This window comes from Mustela putorius, unplaced genomic scaffold (assembly GCF_011764305.1).
Source record: "Mustela putorius furo isolate JIRA1106 unplaced genomic scaffold, ASM1176430v1.1 tig00537243_pilon_pilon_pilon, whole genome shotgun sequence".
In the NCBI taxonomy this organism is placed as follows: domain Eukaryota; kingdom Metazoa; phylum Chordata; class Mammalia; order Carnivora; family Mustelidae; genus Mustela; species Mustela putorius.
The window spans coordinates 1,429,201-1,451,967 of NW_025422382.1; the positions used below are offsets into that span (position 1 = coordinate 1,429,201).

General features: G+C 36.0%; 1 protein-coding gene across 1 annotated transcript in view; it reads left to right on the forward strand.

The window, feature by feature from the left end:
• Nucleotides 1-14,202: 14,202 nt before the first annotated feature.
• Nucleotides 14,203-22,767, forward strand: part of UNC13C (unc-13 homolog C) — a 568,731-nt gene continuing 560,166 nt past the window's right edge. The window contains exons 1-2 of the mRNA XM_045073496.1: nt 14,203-14,319; nt 15,662-15,733. The gene's annotated coding sequence lies outside the window, so the exon portion shown is untranslated. The remainder of the gene's footprint in view (nt 14,320-15,661; nt 15,734-22,767) is intronic.

The window sequence follows — 22,767 nt, forward strand, 5'->3', positions numbered from 1 at the left end:
CTACTGTAGCACATCCAACTTGTGTCCACTTTATTGGTTTTTATCGTCCTGGTTCCTGCTTTGTGTTCTAGATTCCAAAAATTCAGCAATAGACACAATTGTGGAATGAAACCCACAGAATTTCCAAAGGTGTTTTTTTAGTTTTTGAAAGGAATTCATAGGACATCTGTTAATTCTGACATTGGAAACAATATGGTTAATTACAGACAGGTACTTTTATTTGCAATATTTCATTTTGGAGGAAAATTTCCCCAAAAAAGAGTGAATGGGGGTCCTGAGCAAAAATCTGCCCTCATTCCTTGGTTGAGCTTGAAATCTTTAAATTCTCAGTAATGATGGTAAGGAAAGAGGCTGCCTATTAGGGGGAAAGTATGGTGAACTCTAGAACCAACTGAAAGAAAACTTGAGCCTAACTTTGTAAGTGTTCTTTGTGAGTTTCAATGTTCCTTGTTAACTTTCTCTTAATGTACTTGACACTTTAAGCCTTGATGAATTTCTTTTAGTTGGTTCCAGTTGCCTACGCTTCAGATACTATTTGCTGAATGTTTGAAAGATACTAAAAGATACTGTTTGCTGATTGCTGTGTTTGGAATACAGAGCTTCCTTCTGTGAGAATGAAGATGTTTCTTAGAATGAGGAAAATTTGAAAAAGTTCACAAGATGTGAAACAAATTTCAAATGTCAAATTAGAATTATAAAACTCTAGATAGGGTTTTAAAGAAATTATAGGAACACCAAGAAGATAGATGTCATAGTAGTTATAGTTTCTGGGTGGCTGTTTTTCAACTATTTCTCAGTTAATCCACAAATTGTCTCCATTTTTATCATGAACTGAGCTTTTTAGTTTGGTTATCTGAAACTTGTAGAAGATAATTTACAGTACTACTTAATACCACTTGGAAATGGACCAAAAAGTAAAGCTTGTTTACATTTTTATGCAAAGAAATTTACTATATGTCTGTAAATATTAATGAATGAAAAAACCAAGCAATTTGAAATCTCATGGAGAGATACTGTAAACTCTTATTTATGAAGAATTAAAACATTAGTGAACATAATTAGTTTATGCCAGTAACTTTGGAACAAGAATAAATGGAATAAATAGATATTTGTAGGTGACGATACTACTTAAAGATTAAGATGTCATCTTATGTCTGTAATACTGTACAATGATATATATTCATTATGACAGCTTGGAAGATTTCCAAGGCTTCCCCTTAGCACTTTTCATGTTATAAAATATTAAGTTATGTTTAGCATAATTGGTCTTTATTTAATATTTTCTAATTATTTGGTAAGTAGATATTTTAGATAAGTAGGCATTTCATATTTAGTTAAATAACACAATGTTAATGATGAGAGGTGGCTGGGTAATTATAATGCTAATTTGTTTTGAGACATAGTAGAAATAACCTTTGGAAAGTAAGTTAACTCTTTTATAGATTGATTATTAGTGTTAAGGAAAATATTCCATATCAAGATCACAGACTGGTTCTCAGCATGTCATATTGTAAGAGGAAACAGTTGGTCTAAAGAGGAATGGAAAAGGAATTAATGTTATGCAAAATCCATCTTTTTTTCTCAGAAAGCAATTCAAAGCCAGAATTCTACTGGATGGAAACTTGAATATCAGCTCTATGCATGAAAGCAGTACATTTTTAATACTTCTGAATATTAGCAGGTTTATAATAATAATATTTTGTTTAGATCACTATCACTACTGAAATTTGTCTGAGAGTCCTGAAACCTTAGCAAATGGATACAAAGGTTAGGGCCAAAGTGTCACAAACAATAGGAGAAAATTAAGTTTGGATTTGAAACATGTCTGCAAAATTCATGTTTCAGAAATCCCAGCATGCCAGAATGACTGTGTTTATATTTTCTGTTCTTGCTGTATGCCTTAGGCAGCCTGAGGGACAGCTCCTGTACCATTCTGACTGGGAGGTATATATCCTGTTTCTTGAGCTGCTGCCTTTGTCCTAATTAGATGAGCTATAAAACATTTGGAGTCTAGGGGATTCCTTCTGGGTTAGTTACAGAGCTGTAAGCAACTTTTGCAGAGGTGAAGCAAGTTCAGTTTTAGACAAGATGTGTCTGTGTGGCTTTAATGTGTGGTTGCCTGTGCAGAGGCTAAAAGGTTTGGCTTTCTTGACTTTTGTCTCCCTCACTGTCTAGTCTGGTCTTAACTGGTAATGTCTGTACCTATCTTCTCTTCTATTCTTCACTGGATTGCGACTTCTGTGAGAGCAAGACATGTGCCATCATTCTTACTGCCAAACTGGTGGAATACTTACATATATTAGTTGAAGAGAAAAAAAAAAAAAAGACCTGGTGAATGAAAATGATTCTGATGGATACAATGCAACAAATACCTGTGTTGGACATCATTAATAACAAAACATAATGCCTAAAAGAGTTTTTATTGATATTTTAAAGAAGATGGGGTGGTAGAGACTATGATTATTGGTCAGAGAGAATATTCCAGTCAGAGGGAATCCTTGTGGGGCAAAAGGACATAAAGTTGTGAGTGGAGATCGGAAAGCTGTTTTTGTTGATATCTAAGAAGCTTTTGGGGACTTGGCTAGGCCCTATAGGAAGAATGAGGAAATGAATAAAAAAGGGCACTTGCCATCCAAAGCTCTTACATCTATTGTGAGAGGTAAAGGTGAACACAAATTGTTATATAAGAAGTGGATTAAGGGGGGCTGCCAAAGTATATAGCTAAATATAGCTAAATATGAGCTATAAATGGGAGCAGTGAATTAGAAGGTTCCACACTGAAACAGTGATGGTCTGGGGAAGAGGAAGTGAAAGTACATTCTCTTCAAGCAAAGAGGTAAAGACATGTCTTGAGAGAGCAGAGAATATATAGTGAGAAGGAGGGCTCTTGATAGGTCTGAATTTTACAGGGTATGTAGCAAGGAGTCGCTTTTTGATGGAAATAATTAGAAGGAAAATACTATTACTTATTGAAATTGCTTGCTTAAATAACTTTCTCCATTTCTATTGATCTTACAGAGGGAAGAAACTATAGTATCCCCTAAACCTAGTATAAGTCACCTACCTGGTGTTCAATAAATATTATTGGGTGAATGAAGAAAATACTGATAAATCTATACTGTCAATATTTTTTTAAAGTTTTTTTTTAATTGAAATTCAAATGTATAGTGAGTTAGATTCCTCCTGAATATATTTTTCATTTCAACTTCACCAGTAACCTATTCTGTGTAGATCACTGTGGAGGTAACAGGGTTATGCAGGACTGTCCAAGGTGAGACTTACAGCCTTATTGGGGAGGGGAGACATAGAAACATAACACGCTTGGTGTAAATGAGAACCTTACAGAGTACCTTGAGCTGTTTCTCTAATGTAAGCATATGGTTCAATATTCTGGGTGTTAAATAAATACATCCCTTCTAAATTATGATCAGATATTTCCCACCTGAACACTGTGACTCAATTTGCATTTATCAATGAAGGCAAGGTTATGTAACCTCAATTACAATCTTGGAAAATTGTCAACAAATTCTGATTAATAAGTATTGCTTAATTGTTAAAAAAAATATTAAGCCATCTCTCTTGGTTTCTGTCTGAAATAACAGCCTCATAGAAAATTCAGAGATAAAAATAGAAAAAAACAAAAACAAAAACAAAAAACAAAGAAACAAAACATTAGTCCAAACAATTCCTAAAGACATCAAGGCAGGACAAAGGCCTTAAATTAAAACTGTAATTCCTAGGGGTGCCTGGGTGGCTCTGTGGGTTAAGCCTCTGCCTTCAGCTCAGGTCATGACCCCAGGGTCCTGGGATCAAGCCTGGGATCAAGCCTGGGATCAAGCCCCACATCAGGCTCTCTGCTCAGCAGGCAGCTTTCTTCCCCAGTCTCTCTGTCTTCCTCTCTGCCTACTTGTGATCTCTCTCAAATAAACAAAATCTTTAAAAAAAACTGTAATTTCTTATGCCATTAAATCGATAGGTTTCTTCTTTGGCTAATATAGGATCTTGTGTTTCACTTACTCTGCCATGTAGAAACTGTTTGTTGGTTGGTTTTTTTTTTTTTTCTTTACTATTACAAATACAGCCAAATAAAAACCAAAGGGAAGATTATTTCTGATTATGTGTTCAGGTATTTCTTAATTTATACACCATCTGTGTTTCCAAAATATCTGCAAGGTAATATCAATGTTAAATTCTCTAGAGAACTGGCTTTTTATTTTCTGGAAAAGTTGCTAACTATTTTTGTAAAGTAAGTATCACTCCATTGAGTTACCTATTTTTTGAATGTAAACTTGCTTATACTGATTCATAATTGATTTTTTTTTTTTAAATGGACAAGGTGGTCATTTTGTCTTCCGTGGTTAAAAAGACCTGTCGTAGGTGCTGAAATGTAACACTGCCATAGCCCTGCATCTCAGTTGAGGCAGAGCTCTTTGGCACTGTCATAATGTCATAATATCAGAGGAAGAATTGGGCTGAAAAGCCTAAGATTATATTACCATTTCTTTCAGTGATCTTGTCTACTATCCCTAAGCAGGATAATGAGGTACAGATTTCGTCAATATGGGAGAACTCATAAAGGGAGAATAGGCCAACTTGCCCAAAAGGTAAATAAGCCAGGACTACTATGAGTATTTGATTCCTTACCTTAACCCAGTTTACCATCCTGAAGTGTGTGTGTGTGTGTGTAGATTCTTCTCCCTATTAAAACATACCTGTTTTGTGTCTCATATCCTTACTTATTTGGAACTCTTTAGATTATTCCAAACATGCAAATAATTATCCCACATATCCACAATATCATCTATGAAAGAGAGACCATAAATAAAGAATAAACAACTATAATACTTTTAAGAGAATGCAGCAAATGATTAGGAAGGTTCAGTGTAGAACAGGAGTGTAGGGTACTGTCTTACTCTTCACTGGCCAAAAAACTGGTGACACAATTCAAGCTTCAGCTGCTTTATTCATATCTATTATAAAGGACATAGTAGAAGGGCATCTGGGTGGCTCATTAGGTATCTGCCTTTGGCTTGGGTCATGTTCCCAGGGTCCTGGGATCGAGGCTCATGTTGGGCTCTCTGCTCAGTGGGAAAACTGCATCTCCTTCTCCCACTCCCCCTGCTTGTGTTCCCTCTCTCGCTGTATCTTTTTCTATCAAATAAATAAGTAAAACCTTAAAAAAATAAAGTATGCAGTAGAATCATACCTGTGTTATATGATAAAATTTTTCGATCTTTTTTTTTTAAAGATTTTGAGTAACAGTAGATGCAAACATTCTTCCTACCTCATACTCCCTTCTAAATATTATACATTTTCTTTGCAGTTTCATTTATTGTGTAAGTAGATTTAATTTTTACTACTAGTAAAGTTTGAACCGGTAGAGAATGAAAAAAATAAAGAAAAATAAACTTGGTGTGTTAGGAATAGGAAAGAAGTTTTATTTGGAAAGATTTCATGGCCAAGGAGTTCTCATGTTTGGAAATAAAAACAAAATAACTATTTTTATCCCCCCAGAATATGGATTTAGTTTGCTAATATTTTGTTGAGATTTGTGCATCTATGTTTATCAGGGATATCATCCTATAAATTTTTGTGTGTGATGTCCTTCTCTGCTATTTTAAAAATTTAATTTAATTTTTTTTCAGTACTCCAAAAGTCATGTTTATGCACCACACCCAGTGCTCCATGCAATATGTGCCCTCCGTAATACCCACCACCAGGCTCACCCAACCCCCCTCCCAACTCCCCTCCAAACCCTCAGTTTATCTCTTGGAATCCACAGTCTCTCATGGTTTGTCTCCCCCTCCGATTTCCCCCAAATCCTTTCTCCTCTCCATCTCCCAATGTTTTCCATGTTATTCTTTATGCTCCACAAGTAAGTGAAACCATATGATACTTGACTCTCTCCATTATATATGTGGACCGTATCTTGTCTGCTTTTGATATTAGAGTAATGCTGGCCTTATAAAATGAGTTTGACTGTGTTCCCTCCAATTTTTTGGAATTTTGAGAAGGATAGATATTAAAGTGTTCAGTAGAATTCACTGGTAAAGCCGTTCAGTCTCCTTACTAGTATTGGTCTATTTAAACTTTTTATTTCTTCCTGATTGTCTTAGAATATTATATGATTATAAGAATGTATGTATTTCTTCTAGGATGTCCAATTTTTTGGCATATAATTATTGATTGTCTCTTAAATGATCCTTTGCATTTCTGTGGTATCATTTGTAACTTCTCTTTCATTTCTGCTTTTTTTTTTTTTTTTTGAGCCCTTTCTCTCTTTTTTTTTTCTTGGTGAGACTAAAGGTTTGTCAATTTTATCTTTTTGAAGAACCAATTCTTAGTTTTATGTATCTTTTCTATTTTATTTTATTTATTTCTACCTTGTTCTTCATTAACTATTTCCTTCTACTTTTTTTTTTGATTCTTTTTTCTAGTTCCCTAGGTGTAAAGTTAGACTGTTTGAGATCTTTTCTTTCTCTCTTTCTTTCTTTCATTCTTTCAAGTAGGCCTGTATTGTTATGAACTTCCCTCTTAGACCCTTTTTTGTTGCATTCTGTAGATTTTGGTATGTTTTATTTCCATTTTAATTTGTCTCTAGATATTGTTAACAATTTTTCCTTTGATTTCTTTATTGACTCAATGGGTTGTTCAATAGCATGTTGTTTAACATCCACATATTTGTGATATTTCGAGTTTTCTTCCTGTAATTGACTCCAAACTTCATACCTTTATGGCCAGGAAACATGCTTGGTATGATTTCAGTCTTCTTAAAATTTACTGAAACTTGTTTTGTGCTTAATATGTGATCTATCCTAGAGAATATTTCATGGGCATTTGAGAAGAACATGTATTCTGCTGCTTTTGGAGGAAATCTTCTGTACACTATCTATTACATGTACCTTGTCTAATGTGTTAAGGCTGATATTTCTTTATTGATTTTTTGTCTGGATAATCTATCCATTGATGTGAGTGGGGTGTTAAAATCCCTCGCTGTTATTGTATTGCTGTTATTTTCTCTCTTTAGAGATATTTGTTGATATTTGCTTTATATACTTAGGTGTTTTTATGTTGCATGTTTTATGTTAGGTGTTTTTATGCCATATATATTTACAAATGTTGCATCTTCTTGTTGGTTTGACTTTTGTATAATTATGTAATGCCCAATGTCCATCTTTGTCTCTTACTACAATCTTTGTTTTAAATACTATTTTGTCTAATGTGAGTATAGCTACACCACATTTCTTTTAATTTCTATTGGCATGGAATATCTTTTTCTATTCCTTTTCACTTTCAGTCAGTGTGTGAGTCTCTATAGATAGCATCTAAATGAACTTAAAAAAAATCCTTTCAGCTATTCTGTGTCTTTTGATTGGAGACTTCAGTACATTTACATTGAAAGTGATAGTTGATAGGTTGTATTTATTGTCATTGTATTGTTTTCTGGCTTTTTGTAGTTTATTTCTGTTCCTTTTTTCTTCTCTTAAAGTTTGATGATTTTCTTTAGCATTAGTTTAGATTCCTTTCTCATTTTCTGTTGTGAACCTACTATAGGTTTTTGCCTTGTGGTTACCTTGAGGTTCAAATACAACATCCTATATGTATAACAGTTGATTTTAAGTTGATTGCAACTTGAGTTTGAACTTATTCCAAACTCTCCACTTTTAATCCCCTTCCCGCAGCTTATGTTTTTGATGTCACATTCAATGTCTTTTATTTTGTGTATCCCTTAAATAATTATTGTTGTTTTAGTTAATTGTATTACTTTTATCTTTGAATCTTCATGCTAGCTTTATAAATGATTAGTTCACTACCTTTACTATCAGTTTATCTTTACGAGTGAGATTTTTACTTTCCTATGTTTTCTTGTCATTAATTAGTGCCATTTCTTTAGCTTAAAGAAGACACTTCAACACTTCTATTAAGGCCAGCTTCATGTAATAAATTCCTTTAGCTTTTGTTTGTCTGGGAAACTGTTTTCCTTTTAATTTTGAATGAAAGTCTTGCTGATTAGAGTATTCTTAGTTGGCAGGGCTCTTTTTTCTTTCCCCTTACCCCTTTCAGCCCTTTACATTTATTGTGCAAAGTTTCTGCTGGAAATTCTGCTGATGGTCTTTTGGGGTTTTCTTCATATATAACAAAAATTGTTCCTCCTCTTGTTCTTTTAATAATTTCTCCTTGTCTTTAACTCTTGACATGTTAATTATAATGCGTAATGTTGTGTGTCTCTGTTTTCTCTCATTTGCAACTCTCTGGGCTTCCTGGATCTGGATGTCTTATTTTCTTCCACAGGTTAGGGATGTTTTCAGCCAATTATTTCTTCAAATAAGATTTCTATCCCTTTTGTTCTGTCTTCCTCTGGGAGTCATATATGAGAATATTAGTCTATTTGATGTTTTATGTTTCTTAAGCTATCTTCACTTTTTTAAAATTCTTTTTGTTGTTGTTGTTGTTGTTGTTTTTCTGATCTGATTGTGTGAGTTCCACTGTGCCCTCTTTGAGCTGTCTTATCCTTTCTTCTCCTTCCTCTAATCTACTGTAGAACCCTTCTAGTGTGTTTTCAGTATAGTCATTATTCTTCAGCTCTGGGAATTCTGTTTGGTACTTTCTTGTATTTTGTATGACTTTGTTGAAGTTTTTACTGTGTTTACCCATTCTGTTCCCTAGTTTGGCAAGCATTTTTTTTTTTTTTTATTACCAGTGTCTTGAATCCTTTATCAAGTAGATTACTTCTCTATATTTCATCAAGATCTTTTTCTGAGCTTTTATAATTTTTGTTTGTTTGATTAGAACATATAGCTGTATTTCTTCAGTTTGCTTGGCTCTCTGTGTTTCTTTGTATTAGCAAAACAGCTACCTCAAGAACAATTTCTAAGTTCAGTACAATATACCTACATAGGGCCTTTTCAATAGAATGTTTGTTATATTTATATTTAGTATATCCAGTAACATATTTAAGTGGATATTCTGGCAGTTTAAATTCAAATTATTTTTCTTCTGATATAAGTATGTACTTTTTATATTTTGCAGATTGTGTGTATGATGTAGAGACATAAGGTGAAGGCTTTGGTGTTTCATGTCCTGCATTCAAAATGTAGGCACTTCCTGGAATTACAGTGTTAAGAATGGTACTTAATTGTGCCATAGTTCTCTCCTAACTAGGATGGGATAGTATAATCCATTTTTTTTTTGATGATTAAATTAGATAATTAAAAAAAATATTCAGCATAGTGCTGGGACAAAGAGCTGGTAAATACTAAATGGTAGCTACTATAATTATTCTGTTAGCCATTAGCTATCTCTGCTACTTATGATGCATTGTGAAAATAAAAATAAAATATTTTGTAGATGTTGATTCACTTAAGCTAAAGGTCAAAACTAGAGTATTTTCAGGGACAGTATGGAAAGGCTATGAACTGGTATTTCATAAATATTCCCTGTGGTTGAGGGTAATTCCCAGAAGTTGCCTCAGGAGGCTAAGTAGCTTGGTCCTGAAGGTATCATGTGCTGGTATCCTTTATAGTCTGCTCTGTGTGTCATTCAAGTCCACTTGCTTCATATGGCAAGTTAACACCACCTGGAAGAGTTGGCTTATCTCTTTTCATGGAGAAACTTATGTGAAGGTGATTGGAATAACTAGAGCGCTTTTATTTATAGCTACTCTCAAGACCTCAACACATTATCTCTCTTATGTACCTTCCATTATGGATATCATCTTCCCATACCTAGCACCTCTGTTTATCTAGTCTAGGTGGTTTAACTGGTAGAGTGACTCAGATTATGATCCCTAAAGGGTCTGAGCCCTTTGTCATTTTGCCATGCTTATTCATTTACCTTCAAATTGGGCAGGGAGTAAAGAAGAATTTCCTTAGTGGCTTATCTGGGTGCCATACATATTCTTCCTTATCCCCATAGTATAATTTCAGTCCTACACTCTCCTAATGATCAGAGTTAGCTCTTCCTGCCATGAGTTAAAGTGACCAGATGGCAACCATATTTTAAGATTTCATGGCACTTTCACTGTGTCCTCATAGAAGCAGGAAGAAGCAGGTTTCCTCTGGGAACCAGGTGCTCTGTAATCACAGAAAATAAAATTTTAGCAACAGGAAGTACAGATACTCCAAGTGGGAAATTGAGAGTGATAATAAGTAGGGCAACTACACAGTTCCAAGACACATGTATTCTGTCTACTGGGGACAAAATACCATGGGATGATCATGGATCTAAAATGTATACTACTTTCTGAGCTATGGTGTCCCATCATACTCTCTAAGATATCATTTCTAAGATGGCACTTCAAATATTTCTTCAAAGACCATTTTAAAGTTGTATCAGTCTAGGAGCTTCTAGACTTTGATGTCGTCATAGGACCAGTGAGATGCATAGTCATGAGCCCACTGCTGCATATCTTCTTGGTTCATGATGAAATTATGTGGATGGGAAGGGCAAATTAATATCCGGGATTGTGTTGATTTCAGTTAAAATGAAACATTGTCCTTTAGAGAATAGACATTCAATGTAATCAATTATTACCAAGTTGCTAGTTGATCTTGAAAATTGTATCAGGTGCTTGGCACTATTCTCTGTTGTTGGCACGTTGAACATTCAGCAGCAGCAGTACCTAGATCAGCCTTGGTGAATAAGTGAATCACAGCCCATACTGTTGAGTCTGTGCATTATCTCCATCTCAGCCACATTTGGCCAAATCATTCTGTTTACTTGGTTATTTATTGCTTCTTTTATGGCAGAGGCTCTCTGGAGGGCATCAATGTACAAAAGTTTTCACATTTTGTGTTTTTTTCTTTAAATCTATCTGCATGTTTCTTTCCTGGCTCTTTTTTACTTTGATATTCCAATTTTTCTTTTTACAGGCTCTTGAGAAATAATCCAAGTGATATTCACCATTGCTCATGAGTCTGCTTATATTCTTACCATGGGTCACTTCTTTTTCCACACAAAGTGGATGATCAGGTAACCTACCACAAATTCTGCCCATTGGGAGGATTTCCCTTCACTGATATCACTCAGTGCCATGTTAAAGTGGTCTGTGTAGCAGTAGTCCATTTTCATGGACTTCCCACATATTGAATCTCCCACCCCCAACATGCAGAGACTAAGCTCAGATTGTTTTCTTCTTCCCATAGTTGCCCTTATGGGATGTCTTCATTTTTTTTTTTTTTTAAGATTTTATTTATTTATTTGACAGAGATCACAAGTAGGCAGAGAGTTAGGCAGAGTTAGGCAGAGAGAAAGGTGGAAACAGGCCCCCTGTGAGCAGAGAGCCCGACATGGGGCTTGATCCCAGCACCCTGGGATCATGACCTGAGTTGAAGGCAGAGACTTTAACCCACTGAGCCACCCAGGCACCCATGGGATATCTTCCAATAAGGATATGTCTGTATGTGTTCATGTGCTTGTGTTCATGTGCTTGTATACATGTGTACATACACACACACACATACTCTGAGGAAGAGGCATTGGTACAATAATAGTGGATGACAACCATCTCTATTGCATATTTGTTCAGGTTACTAGTGTCCTGTGGCACTGTTAATGCCTGAGAATGCCAGGTATACCATTTCCATTTTATTGTGAATTGCTATTGGGCCCATCCAATTCTAGGATTTGGTGAGTCAAAGAGAACCAAATTCACAATGAGTAGTTCTGGTAACATGGTCAGTTAATGCAACATATTCAAGGACTCTGCATGTATTTGAGCCCAATTGAAGATTGGGAAATATCTTTCTGAATAGTACATAGGTCTCCACTGCAGATATCATGAACTTTCTCCAGAATCAGGGAGTCAATATTGTGATTCTTTTATTGAGTCTGACCATAATTCCACAAAGTAAATTTTAAAAATTTTTATTTTATTTTACTTTACTTTACTTATTTTATCTTATTTATTTTAACCACAGATGTCTCTGTCCACAAGGTATGAAACATGGCAGCCTCTTATATTACCAGTATATGGACTACAGGCATATTCCCAAGTATGGTTTATGTTATCTCCAGAATCCACAGAGGCTACTACATTTTTGAGGCAATAATTTATTTATTTTTTTTATTTTGGAGAGGATAACCTGTCATGCTCTAGACCACTTTCTCTGAAAAGCTACACTGTTGTAGAATTCTGAATCATCATGATTAATTTTACTCTGCAGCTCATATGTCTTATTAACATCTTCTTATTCACCTTCTTGCCAGTTTTCACTCACTGATCCAATTAGCAGGATATCAATGTAGTGGTCAAATGTTCTTCTGAATACTCAGATGGTCTAGGTCCCAGTGGGAGAATTAACATAGTTCCAGGACAAGGCTGTATATTCTTGTCTGCCCCTCTTGAATGTGATTTGTTTCTAAGCTAGTTTCCTTTTAAGTATAGAAAAGTGTAAATTTTCCAGTTTGATGATCATATACCATGTATCTAAGGTTACATTAATCTGTTCTAGCAAAGATATCACATCTGTGAACCAACTTCAATTGGGATGACTACCTCATTGAATTTATGGTAGTCCACTTTCATCTTCTAGTATCTATTTGGCTTTCATAGGGGCACATCTGGTAAACTAAAGGAGATGAATTAAATATGAATATGATGGAGACCACGACCCTGCCTCACTTAAATCTTTATGTGTAGTACTGATCTCTGCATTCCCCAGAGTGTGATAATGCTTTTTATTTACTTTCTTGGCCTTCTACACTATGATATCTCCTATCCCACAGGCCAAGGAATCAATGTGGAGGTTCTGCCAACTACCACATATATTCATTCCAATTATACGTTTAAAGACTGAAGAAATTATTGGTGGGTGAGTCCACAGACTCACTGGATCATTGAGAGTTGTATCTGAGCTAGGACTACATTTGATATCTGTTCTCATATGCCCCTACCTTAAAAGAATGTTATAATGGTGTTCAAGTCACGACTTATGTCTCACAAGCCTCAGAATGTTTGGATAGTCTCTTCCCTAGAATCTGGTTATATAAGTAGGTCCCTTGGTGAAGGTCTATAGGAATCATTACCATAGCCATTTGTTATGATGTACTGAGATCCAAACCTTGTTGGGACCTGGCCTCTCCTTTACTCAATAGGTTCTGGATTTGAGTATTGACTCAGGTCCAGAAACAGGGTAGGAGATTATCTTTTTATTGTCAAGGCTGTCTCAATCTCCTGATGATCTAGTCATGGGTTCTTTGGCTTTTCTATATTAAACATTATCTGTGGAGGAGTGTGCATCTATTTAGACCTCTAGGAACTGCATTCTAACCATTCTTTAGCTCTAGGTTGCCTCATGGCTGCCATTCCAACATTGCAGCTTATTATGATAATTGTACTGATTATGTTTCTGATAGTTAAATGCTACTCCTTAATTCATTTGTTCTATGATCTTGTCAATGCTATTGTTATAAGAGCCTAGTTCTGTAACATTTCTAGCCTATAGAGGGTAGCCACTGCTGAGATGTTCAATGATTCCACTGAGACACTATTAAATGACATGTCCTCCCATGGAATATTGGGTTGATGGGTTTTTTGGCTCTATGCAGTATAGACATTCTAGAACATCCCTTTCTCTGACACTATGATCCCTCTCTCTACTGTTTGCCATATTATTTCTACTTAGTGCAGACTATAATTTTTTTCCAAGTTTACAAGAACCACTCTACTTCTGTGTTATACTGTCTTCTGTAGTCCCTGCCAGGCAAGGAATTCAGTATCATAGGAGGATGCTTCCATAGCAATACATTCTTCCCTATATAACTTCCTCTACCTCTGCATTGATCCAGGACTGACAGATTCCAGCTAATAAGTACTGTCTCAATTCCTGTGAGTGCATATGAGTGCATATATATTGGCGAGGTCCTAAAGTTTCTTCAACATGTAATCTCTTTCCTCTCTTGGCAGACCTCACATTTACTCAGCTGGATTATGTCATGGCTTTACCCTAGTTATTGATCTGAAAGCTCATGGAAGTGTCTGTGGTAGGTCTTTGGGAAGAATGTACAGATTTCCTGCAAGTTAGAGTCCTCTGCCTTGTGTTCAAGCAAGGATGGAATACTAGCTGCTCATGGGCCACTTTTGCAGTCTCAGAATGTTCAGGGGAATATGAAGATTCAGGAGTTTCTAGTGAATTAACCCAGATGTCCCCATCTCATGACTCATAGTCCCATTTTTTTTTATTTTTTCCTCAATTAAGGCCCTGACCTTGAAATAGCCAACCTGCCTTGGTTGAGAATCAAAACTTCTCTGGAGCTCTGCCACTCTTATGATTTATTCCTGAGTCTGGTGCTCAGCTTTTTCTGCATCTGCTGCAAGAGGTAAGAATTTATTTATCTGGTGACATGAACATCCATTGCATTTATACTTAGCCTTAAATTGGTGATTAATCACGTTTAGTCTTTGATTATCTTTCTTCACTGCATCTGGAGGCCCCAACATCTGCTATTCTATTCCATAGTGATAACTGCCTCCTCTTCTCAGCCTCTCAAATACACTGAGATATTGCACACATGAGTTCATTTCCTTCTACTGATATCACACCTCAGTCCACCAATGGTAAATATTTTAACAATTGCATTGCTTCAGTATACCACAGGTGATCAGTTTTGCATACAGCATTAGTAATTAGGTTCTCATTGCCAGTCCCAACAGAGAAAAATCCAAATAAAATATGTCAGTTTAGAATCACTTCCTCAGTGCTTCCTTGGTACCAACTTTCATTCATCAGCTTCCCTGGGAAATAAACTATGAAAGACTAGATAAGTCCTTTTGAATTTGGTAGAGGGAAAAGCTGAACTGTAACAGATTTGTGATGGAAGCGTTAGCTAATCCTGCAGGAAGCTCTGATGCTGGGCTGGCCCATGCAATACAGCATAGGAGGTAGGTATCTGAACACTCATATTGATTAGTCATTGGCTATGGGTTACCCTAGAGGAGAGGCAATAAACCCTTGGCCATGGGCCATTTTCAAAGAGTGACTTAATCACATGCCTTTGGCAATGAACACAACACTCTTGGCAGTTGAAAGAATGAGTGATTTAGTCCTGAAAGGGTATCTCTGTGGTGCCCTCACAATACTGCTGCACTTATCTTTTCATTAGTTCTGAAAGTAGATTCAGACAGGAGGCTGGAGTGCAAATATTATGACTGAGATTACATTGATTTTAATTTCAAAGGTATACAGAGAGTATATGTTCTCTGGGATACCTTTTTAAATGTCTTTCTTTTGCTGAAAGCATAGAAGTTTACTCAGAAGGTTTTTCTCACTGATTATTTTTTGTTGTTTTTCTCATTTATATTTCTAAAATGTTTTTTAAAAAATAAGACATCGTGGTTCCTGGGTATAAAAAATAGTCTAATTTCACACAGCATTCTTCTAGGTCATTGCTTTCTAGTTGTCATCAAAACCTAAATGAAGGATATGGACTGAGTCAGGGGGAGCAGAGAAGCACAGGTACCATCAGAGCCTGAATGTTAAGGTGGTTTTGTGGGAAGGCGGAAGGACTTACTTTCCTTTGTGAGAGGGGGGCTTTGGAACACTTGAATTTGGATAGATAGACATTGTATATTTTAACTCCTGTGGTTATTAGAGATGTATTTTTGTATTGCCTTTTTAATTTCTTTAATTTCTTTCTATTTTCTTATTTCAATTTATACCAGCATCTAGACTTGCCGTAGATCAAGTTACCAACTGCTTTCATTGTGATTATTTATTCCCAGCTGCTGTTTGAGGTAAGACCTGGCTGATGCTAAGTATGTTTTAGTTTTAAACCAAAGAGACTTGACATGCATAATTTAGTAATCCATAATAAAAAGTTTCAGACATTTTTAAAGAACTGCCTTGATATTTTGAGCTCTTTATTGGTGGCATGTATTATCTATTATTATATGGAACATGCTCTATCTTTGCTGAAAAAGCTAAAACATGTGCTTCTCTTTTGAATTTTGAAATAAGTTCTTTACAGCTTTTCTCAAAAGTACCATGTGATACAGAAAAAAGGAAATTGCAGGTCTGTTTAGCAAGAAACTGATTTTAATTTTAGTTATAAGTGCCACACCCATTTTGCTTGCGTGCTTTGAAGCATAAGTAATTGACTTTCACCAGAGAGTTAGAATCAAATGAAGTTCCTTTGTGTGAAGAGAATTGTGCTGCATCTAATACTCTAAAGTGGAAAGAAGCAAGGATACTAATTATGAAAGCATGTAAGTTTTGGTCTATTGCCATGTTGTATAACATGATTAAAATTTAAAATTCTCACTTTAGCTACAGAACAAGGATGCATCTAGAGTTATGCACAACTGGGGAGGTGAGAACAGGTAGGAAGTCCTATCAATAGTCACGTATAATAGTCTCTGGTGAGGAGTAAATGAATTTATGTTTTCTAATGACTGGAATATATTAGGGCCTAGAAAAAAATGCTTATGTTTTTGTGAGTTTTCTAAAAGAAGATACTGACCTAAAGTGAACACGGATGAGGGTCTGCCAAGATGCTGGCTCTGGCATGTGGAAAGGAGGTATGGGGAATGACAGAAATTATAAAGTGAAGGACCATAAGATTTAGAACTGGCTAGAAGTTTGGGACAATAAAAGAGAGGAATCAAAGGTTCTGAAGTTCCAGTCTGTATAAGTAGGGGAATGTTGATTTTGTTAATTAGTACTGTATCAGAAATGTAGATAATATAGGTTATGGATGAAGAGGAGTTGAAGAATATTCAGTTTGAGATGTTAATGGTCATTCAGATCAAACTGGCCAACACACGACTAGGAATTAATACAAAGAGGAGAAGCTAAATGCAGATGTATTAATTTTGTAGAAGAAAAAGGGATAAAAATCTGAAAAGAGAGAAAGAAGGCAGTGAAGGAGCTCATGAGGGCTTCTTTGTAAAGGAGAACACTTACTGAAACTGGTATCTCCTCATACCTTAGACAAAACTCATAATGGCCCCAGACCTAGGCCTAGAGAAGAGTCAGAAACAAAGGCATTTCCTCCTTCTGTGGCCATATATTCTCTCATTATTGCATGCTTTTGTTTTCTTGAAAACAAGTCTTCACTGCGCATTTTTTACAAAGTTCAAATGTTGATACCTCAAGTCACAACTCTATGTCACTTCTTTGTTCAAATGACTGAAAAGAGCTGACAAACCCCATGTTCCAATTCTTGATTCCCGAGAGAGGCCCTGATTGACCTAATTCTTATCACATGATGACTCTGGTGCAAGTAGCTGCGTCCAGAGAGAGACTCTGGTAGACCTTGATGTCATGTAGGTATATAGAATGATTTAAAGAAAGGCCAAGTGGTTAATGGCTTCAGGTGCAGAAGATAGTTGTGGAAGATTTGCGTTTTTTTTTTTTTTTTTTTTTTTTTAAGATTTATTTATTTTGACAGAGAGAAATCACAAGTAGACAGAGAGGCAGCCAGAGAGAGAGAGAGAGGGAAGCAAGCTCCCTGCTGAGCAGAGAGCCCGATGCGGGACTCGATCCCAGGACCCTGAGATCATGACCTGAGCCGAAGGCAGCGGCTTAATCCACTGAGCCACCCAGGCGCCCCAAGATTTGCGTTTTGTACAAACTTTATTCATGCCCAATAGAAGAGGAATTTTAGTAGCATTCTGGGGCTGGAACCAGATAGCAAGAAGTTGAAGAATGGACTCATGAGGAAGTAGAGACCATAGGTGTCCTCTGTGCTTTGGAAGACTTTGGTGGAATTGCAGTAGCCTGAGGCGATAAAAGCAATTATTCTAGTCTTTTAAAATTTGAGATATTTTTGTCTGTGTAAAATGGTATCTCATTTTGTTTTTTAATTTGGATTTTTCTGATAATTAATGCTGTAGAACAAATTCCATATGCTTATTGGCTAGTTAGAAATCAGTCTGATGTGGTCACTAATTACTAATCCATTATATTACTCTTAAGGATGTATCTTGGCATTGGAATGAATTTTTGGATAGGTCAGAAGTAATAAAACTGAGCAAAATGAGCTAGCATCACCTAATCATCTATGAAAACTACCTTGTGAACAGATTTTTATTGAGACACTAAAGATCTAGAGATCTTTAGATTTCATTAATTAGATATGTGGACATCTAATCAATGTACCAGTTAGCATCAGACATATTTTTGGCTGAAAAACTTAATTGTATAGACAGTTCTTTTAGAAATACAACAATATCTTCCAAATTTGGACCTTATTTTTTCAGAATGTGTGATAATGACTTCATCTAGGAAAGTATTAAATTTAAATTAAGAACAGGATAACTCCTTTCCTTTTCCAACCTACTAACATTTAGGTTGGCTTCTGTTTATGGTTGAACAGGTTAATGATAATAAATTAGTTTATTCATTACTTTTATTTCCAATGAAAATAATTAAACAGCTATTAAATATCAGGTACTTTGATAAACTTCATTAGGGAAAACATGCAGAAATGGGGGATTATATTACCTTCAGATGCGGGCTTAGTACATGTAATGCAGTTTAGTAAGGGTGTGCATATACTTCAGAGAGCGTATCCATGTTTTTCAAATGAGTTCATGACACAGATGGAAGAATGCATTAACTCTGTCTGGGCCATCAAGGAGACCTCTATCTACAGGGAGGTAATGCCTGGCCTGGACATAGAATTCAACTACCTAAGTAAGAAATTCAAGACACTCTAGCTATGTTCATGAGTTTCAGCTTAAGTAACATTTTGTTGGAGTAAAAGAGGGAGTGATAAGGAATAAAAGTGATATTACTGAAACCAAACAATGTGTCCCACCAAGAAATATGATTGATGTGTTATTATCCGTTTATCTTACACATCTTGCAAACATTCCAGTGAAATAGGTCATATCATTTGTGGTCCATAGATGAGAAACACAAAGTTTCTGTGGCCCCAATCTTTGTTTCAGAAATGTTAAAATGTAAAAATGTATGTCTTAGAATCAATAAAATGCAATAAAACCATTGTGAGTTTCTTATCTCCTCCTTTAGAGTACATAACATTTTAAAAGAATTACCTTTGAGCTAGACAGAATAGTGCAAGTGGAAAAAATGCTCTGATGGAAATCTTATTTTTGCTTATTAATAACACTAACATTTTGAATATATCTGATATTCCAAGAACTGCTCCAATTTTTCTTTAGTCCTTACAGGAACGTGAGGAAGTGGTACCATTATCTCATTTGTCAGACACAGGAAGTGAGGAACAGAGAGGTTAAACTCTGTGCTCACTATGCCCAGCTGGTGTGTGGCAGAGCCATGATTCAAAGCAGGCTGTCCGATTATAAGCCTCCACCCGGTGCTCTTCTTCTAAAGTAATGAATGGTGTGTATTGGAACTCAGCTGTGCACCAAGTAAAATACACCTCTTGCTCACTAAGGATGGAGGTGTTCTTTGATAGAACTGATGGCATCCTGCTTGAACAATGTGTTGTATGGTTTGGGACCATGCAAAAATTGTTCAGATTCTAGCCCTATTGCTTGAATAAATGTTGAGTAAATTGCTTAGGATCTCTGGGTCTTGGTTTTCTTGTTTTTAAAATGAGAGTAATATTTTACCTGGAGGTTGTTTTGAGGACAAAGTATTTTAACATACTGAAGACCAAGTAGACATGGCCCATTAGGATAGAGATACTGAAAAGTGTTTGGGAAGCACAGGTGTGTGTGTGTGTGTGTGTGTGTGTGTCTGTGTGTGTCTGTGTGTGTGTGTGAGGTGGTTTGCCTTGCAGAAATCTGAGACCCTACGTTGTCATAGGACACTAGACTGGTAATGTGTCCATCCAATGTGGTGGGACAGAGATGTGAAAAACATTAGAAGTAGCAATGGCTTTTTTCCAGAATAGGTGTTCTTACTCAATGGCCTTACTAAAGTACAGCTAAATTTCTAGTAAAAATTCCAACCATGTCAAAATTGCTCACAAGATTTTCTTTTAGAAATCCCTTTTAACATCAAAGGATTTCCAGTTCCAGAAAATTATAGACATTGACTGTAGAAATCAAGGTAAATGTCAAATTATTTAGGATAGAGTTAGATTATCATATCATATTGGAGAACACTGGGCACAGTAGGAAGTGCCAAACCCTTGGGTTAGATTGCTTTAGAGGGAGGCAGCACAGCGAAGGGAGAAAAACAAACAAAAATCCTCAGTGAAGTCAGTGCAGGTGACCTGCATTTTCTTTCTAGTTCTGCCATGTGAACTCGGGCTAGTGTTTTAACCTTTCTGGGTTTTCACTGATGCTGTGTCCAATTTGAGGATTAGTTCTCTCTGGATTCCCCAAACCCTAGGATCCTGTAGAGGCTATATGGGCTGTAGCTCACATGGAAGCAGCAGGTAACATGGGACTCTGGCTGTATTCCCTTAAGTCAGCCCAAGGAGCTCTGGCTTTGTTAATTGTATCATTGAGTTTCCACATCTGACTTTGTTTGGAAAAACAAAAAAAGGATGGATTTTAAGGATAAAACAAACAAAAAACACATAACTTGGCTCTGGGACAATAGCGTTCCAAGTTGCTTATCTGTGCTGTACCCTGTTCTCTGTGTATGTAAGTGGGCAGAAGATGCAAAGTGTGAAATAGACAGTTTTTACCCTTGAGTAGTGTAGCTAGGAATAGGGCAAGGCCATGCTCAAGATAGTGAGTTGCCAAAGCTTATTATAAGTTTCTCAGTCTCTCCTTTCTGACCTACCCTCCTACTTGTCTCCTTTGGTAGTGGATTCTTCCTATCCTCAAGCTTCTTTGTGTTCTCTGTCTTCGTGATCACTCTTCTATGCTTAGGGAACATTCTCATAGGCCCTTTTACCAAGATACAGAATGTCTGATAAGCATTAAAACATAGGGTCCCCTTAGGGTGCCTGGGTGACTCAGTGGGTTAAGCCTCTGCCTTCGGCTCAGGTCATGATCCCAGGGTCCTGGGATCGAGCCCCACATGGGGCTCTCTCCTTAGCGGGGAGCCTGCTTCTCCCTCTCTCTCTGCCTGCCTCTCTGCCTACTTGTGATCTCTCTGTCTTTCTCTGTCAAATAAACAAATAAAATCTTTAAAAACAAAAAACATGAAAAATATAAAAAAATGAAAATGAGATTTTCATTTCAGCAAGGACCAAAATCTTAAATAAAGGGAGTAAAGCTCTAATAGTAGAAACTGGTATAGATTCTTCTTGAAGAGGCAGTTCTTCTTCAACCATAGTACGTAGGAAACCACCTTTTTCTCTAGGGTTGGTCTTTATGGGCTTAATAGTAGAGCATGGTATTGAATAATAAGGATTCCGAAGTCAGTTTGGTTTAAATTCTACGTACATAACTTCCTAGCTGTGTGGCTTTGGGCTAGCTACCTAGGTTCCCAATTTCTCAGTTTCTTGATCTGTAAAATGGGGATTAACAACAATACCTATTGCAGAGCTTACAATAAAACTTTAATGTAGTAACAAAGCACTCAAGACAAAGTATGACCTAAAATAAGCATTAAAAATGGAAAATGGGCCCTGGGTGTTATACGCAACTGATGAATTGTTGAGCGCTGACTACATAAGAAACTAAAGATGTACTGTATAGTTGTCTAATTGAACATGATTTTAAAAAAATGGAAAATGTGTAAAAGAGCTATGTGATGAGTAGAAGATAATTAAGGACTAAATATCATGGTCCAGGTTATAAAAGTTATATGAAAAGGAGAAGATAACAGAATAATTAAAGAAACTTTAGTGGAAAAGATTAGTCTTTTTTTTTTTTTTTTGGGATTCAAGCCCCTGTAGTGTGGACCTGTGTTTTATTGTTTTTGTTTTTGTTTGTTTGTTTTTTTTTTAATTTTTTATAAACATATATTTTTAGCAGCCATCAAAAGAAATGAAATCTTGCCATTTGCGACAAGATTAGTCTTGATCTATCCTTTAAATGATTGAGATCAGTATAGCTGGAGGGTATTCTAGGCAGGGTAAGAGCAAGAATAAAAGAAACAATGAAAGAATAAGTGCATCCATGGAACCAGAAAGCAGCCCAGTGTAGAGGGTACGCAATAGTATTTAGTAGGAGATTAAAAAGAAAAAAAAAAGTATGTAGGGAAATTTAGGTAGAAATCAGTTCTTGGCATGGTTTAGAATGGTGGGGAATATTATTTGAGGTTATTAAGATATTAGAGTATTACTTGTTTAAGGAGAATGTACATTATTACTATAGTGAATGAGTCAAGTTTTGGAGTTAGGATTCCCAGGCAATTACTTTAGCAATTCAGAAACTTACCATCGTTAACCATGAACTGCAAATAATAACTTCACTAGGTTACCCTGCAGAACATAGGAGTTGATAAACACAAAAGTACTTTGTAGATTCCAAAGCTCTTATAGCCATATCAGTACTTGATATGATTATTTACTCCTAAAGTAGCAGCAGGGGGGGGTGAGTAAAAAATGTAGATGGACTATAGTTGGATAAAGAAATTCACATAATATCTACTTACCGAAAATAAAAAGACACAGTTCATTTAACCTTCATTCTTGGGGAAATGAGTCTTTCTGTTTATTTTTTTTAAGAATAATTTATGAGCTTAGGATCAACCTCTTAATCAGTTTCAGGTTTGATCATTTTTGTTAAAAGAATTTTGATACATAAATACCCAGTTCACCTACTTTAGTGCATTTGGTAAGAAACATAAAATTGTTTATTGATCTGACAATACTTTAAATTAATTCTGGTAAGGATTTAGCAATAAGTTACTGTTTAAAGGTTCATTAGCTCTTTTAGCTCAGTAGGGCACCCAGCTTTATAGTCATATTAAATAGCTCTCTTACAAAATG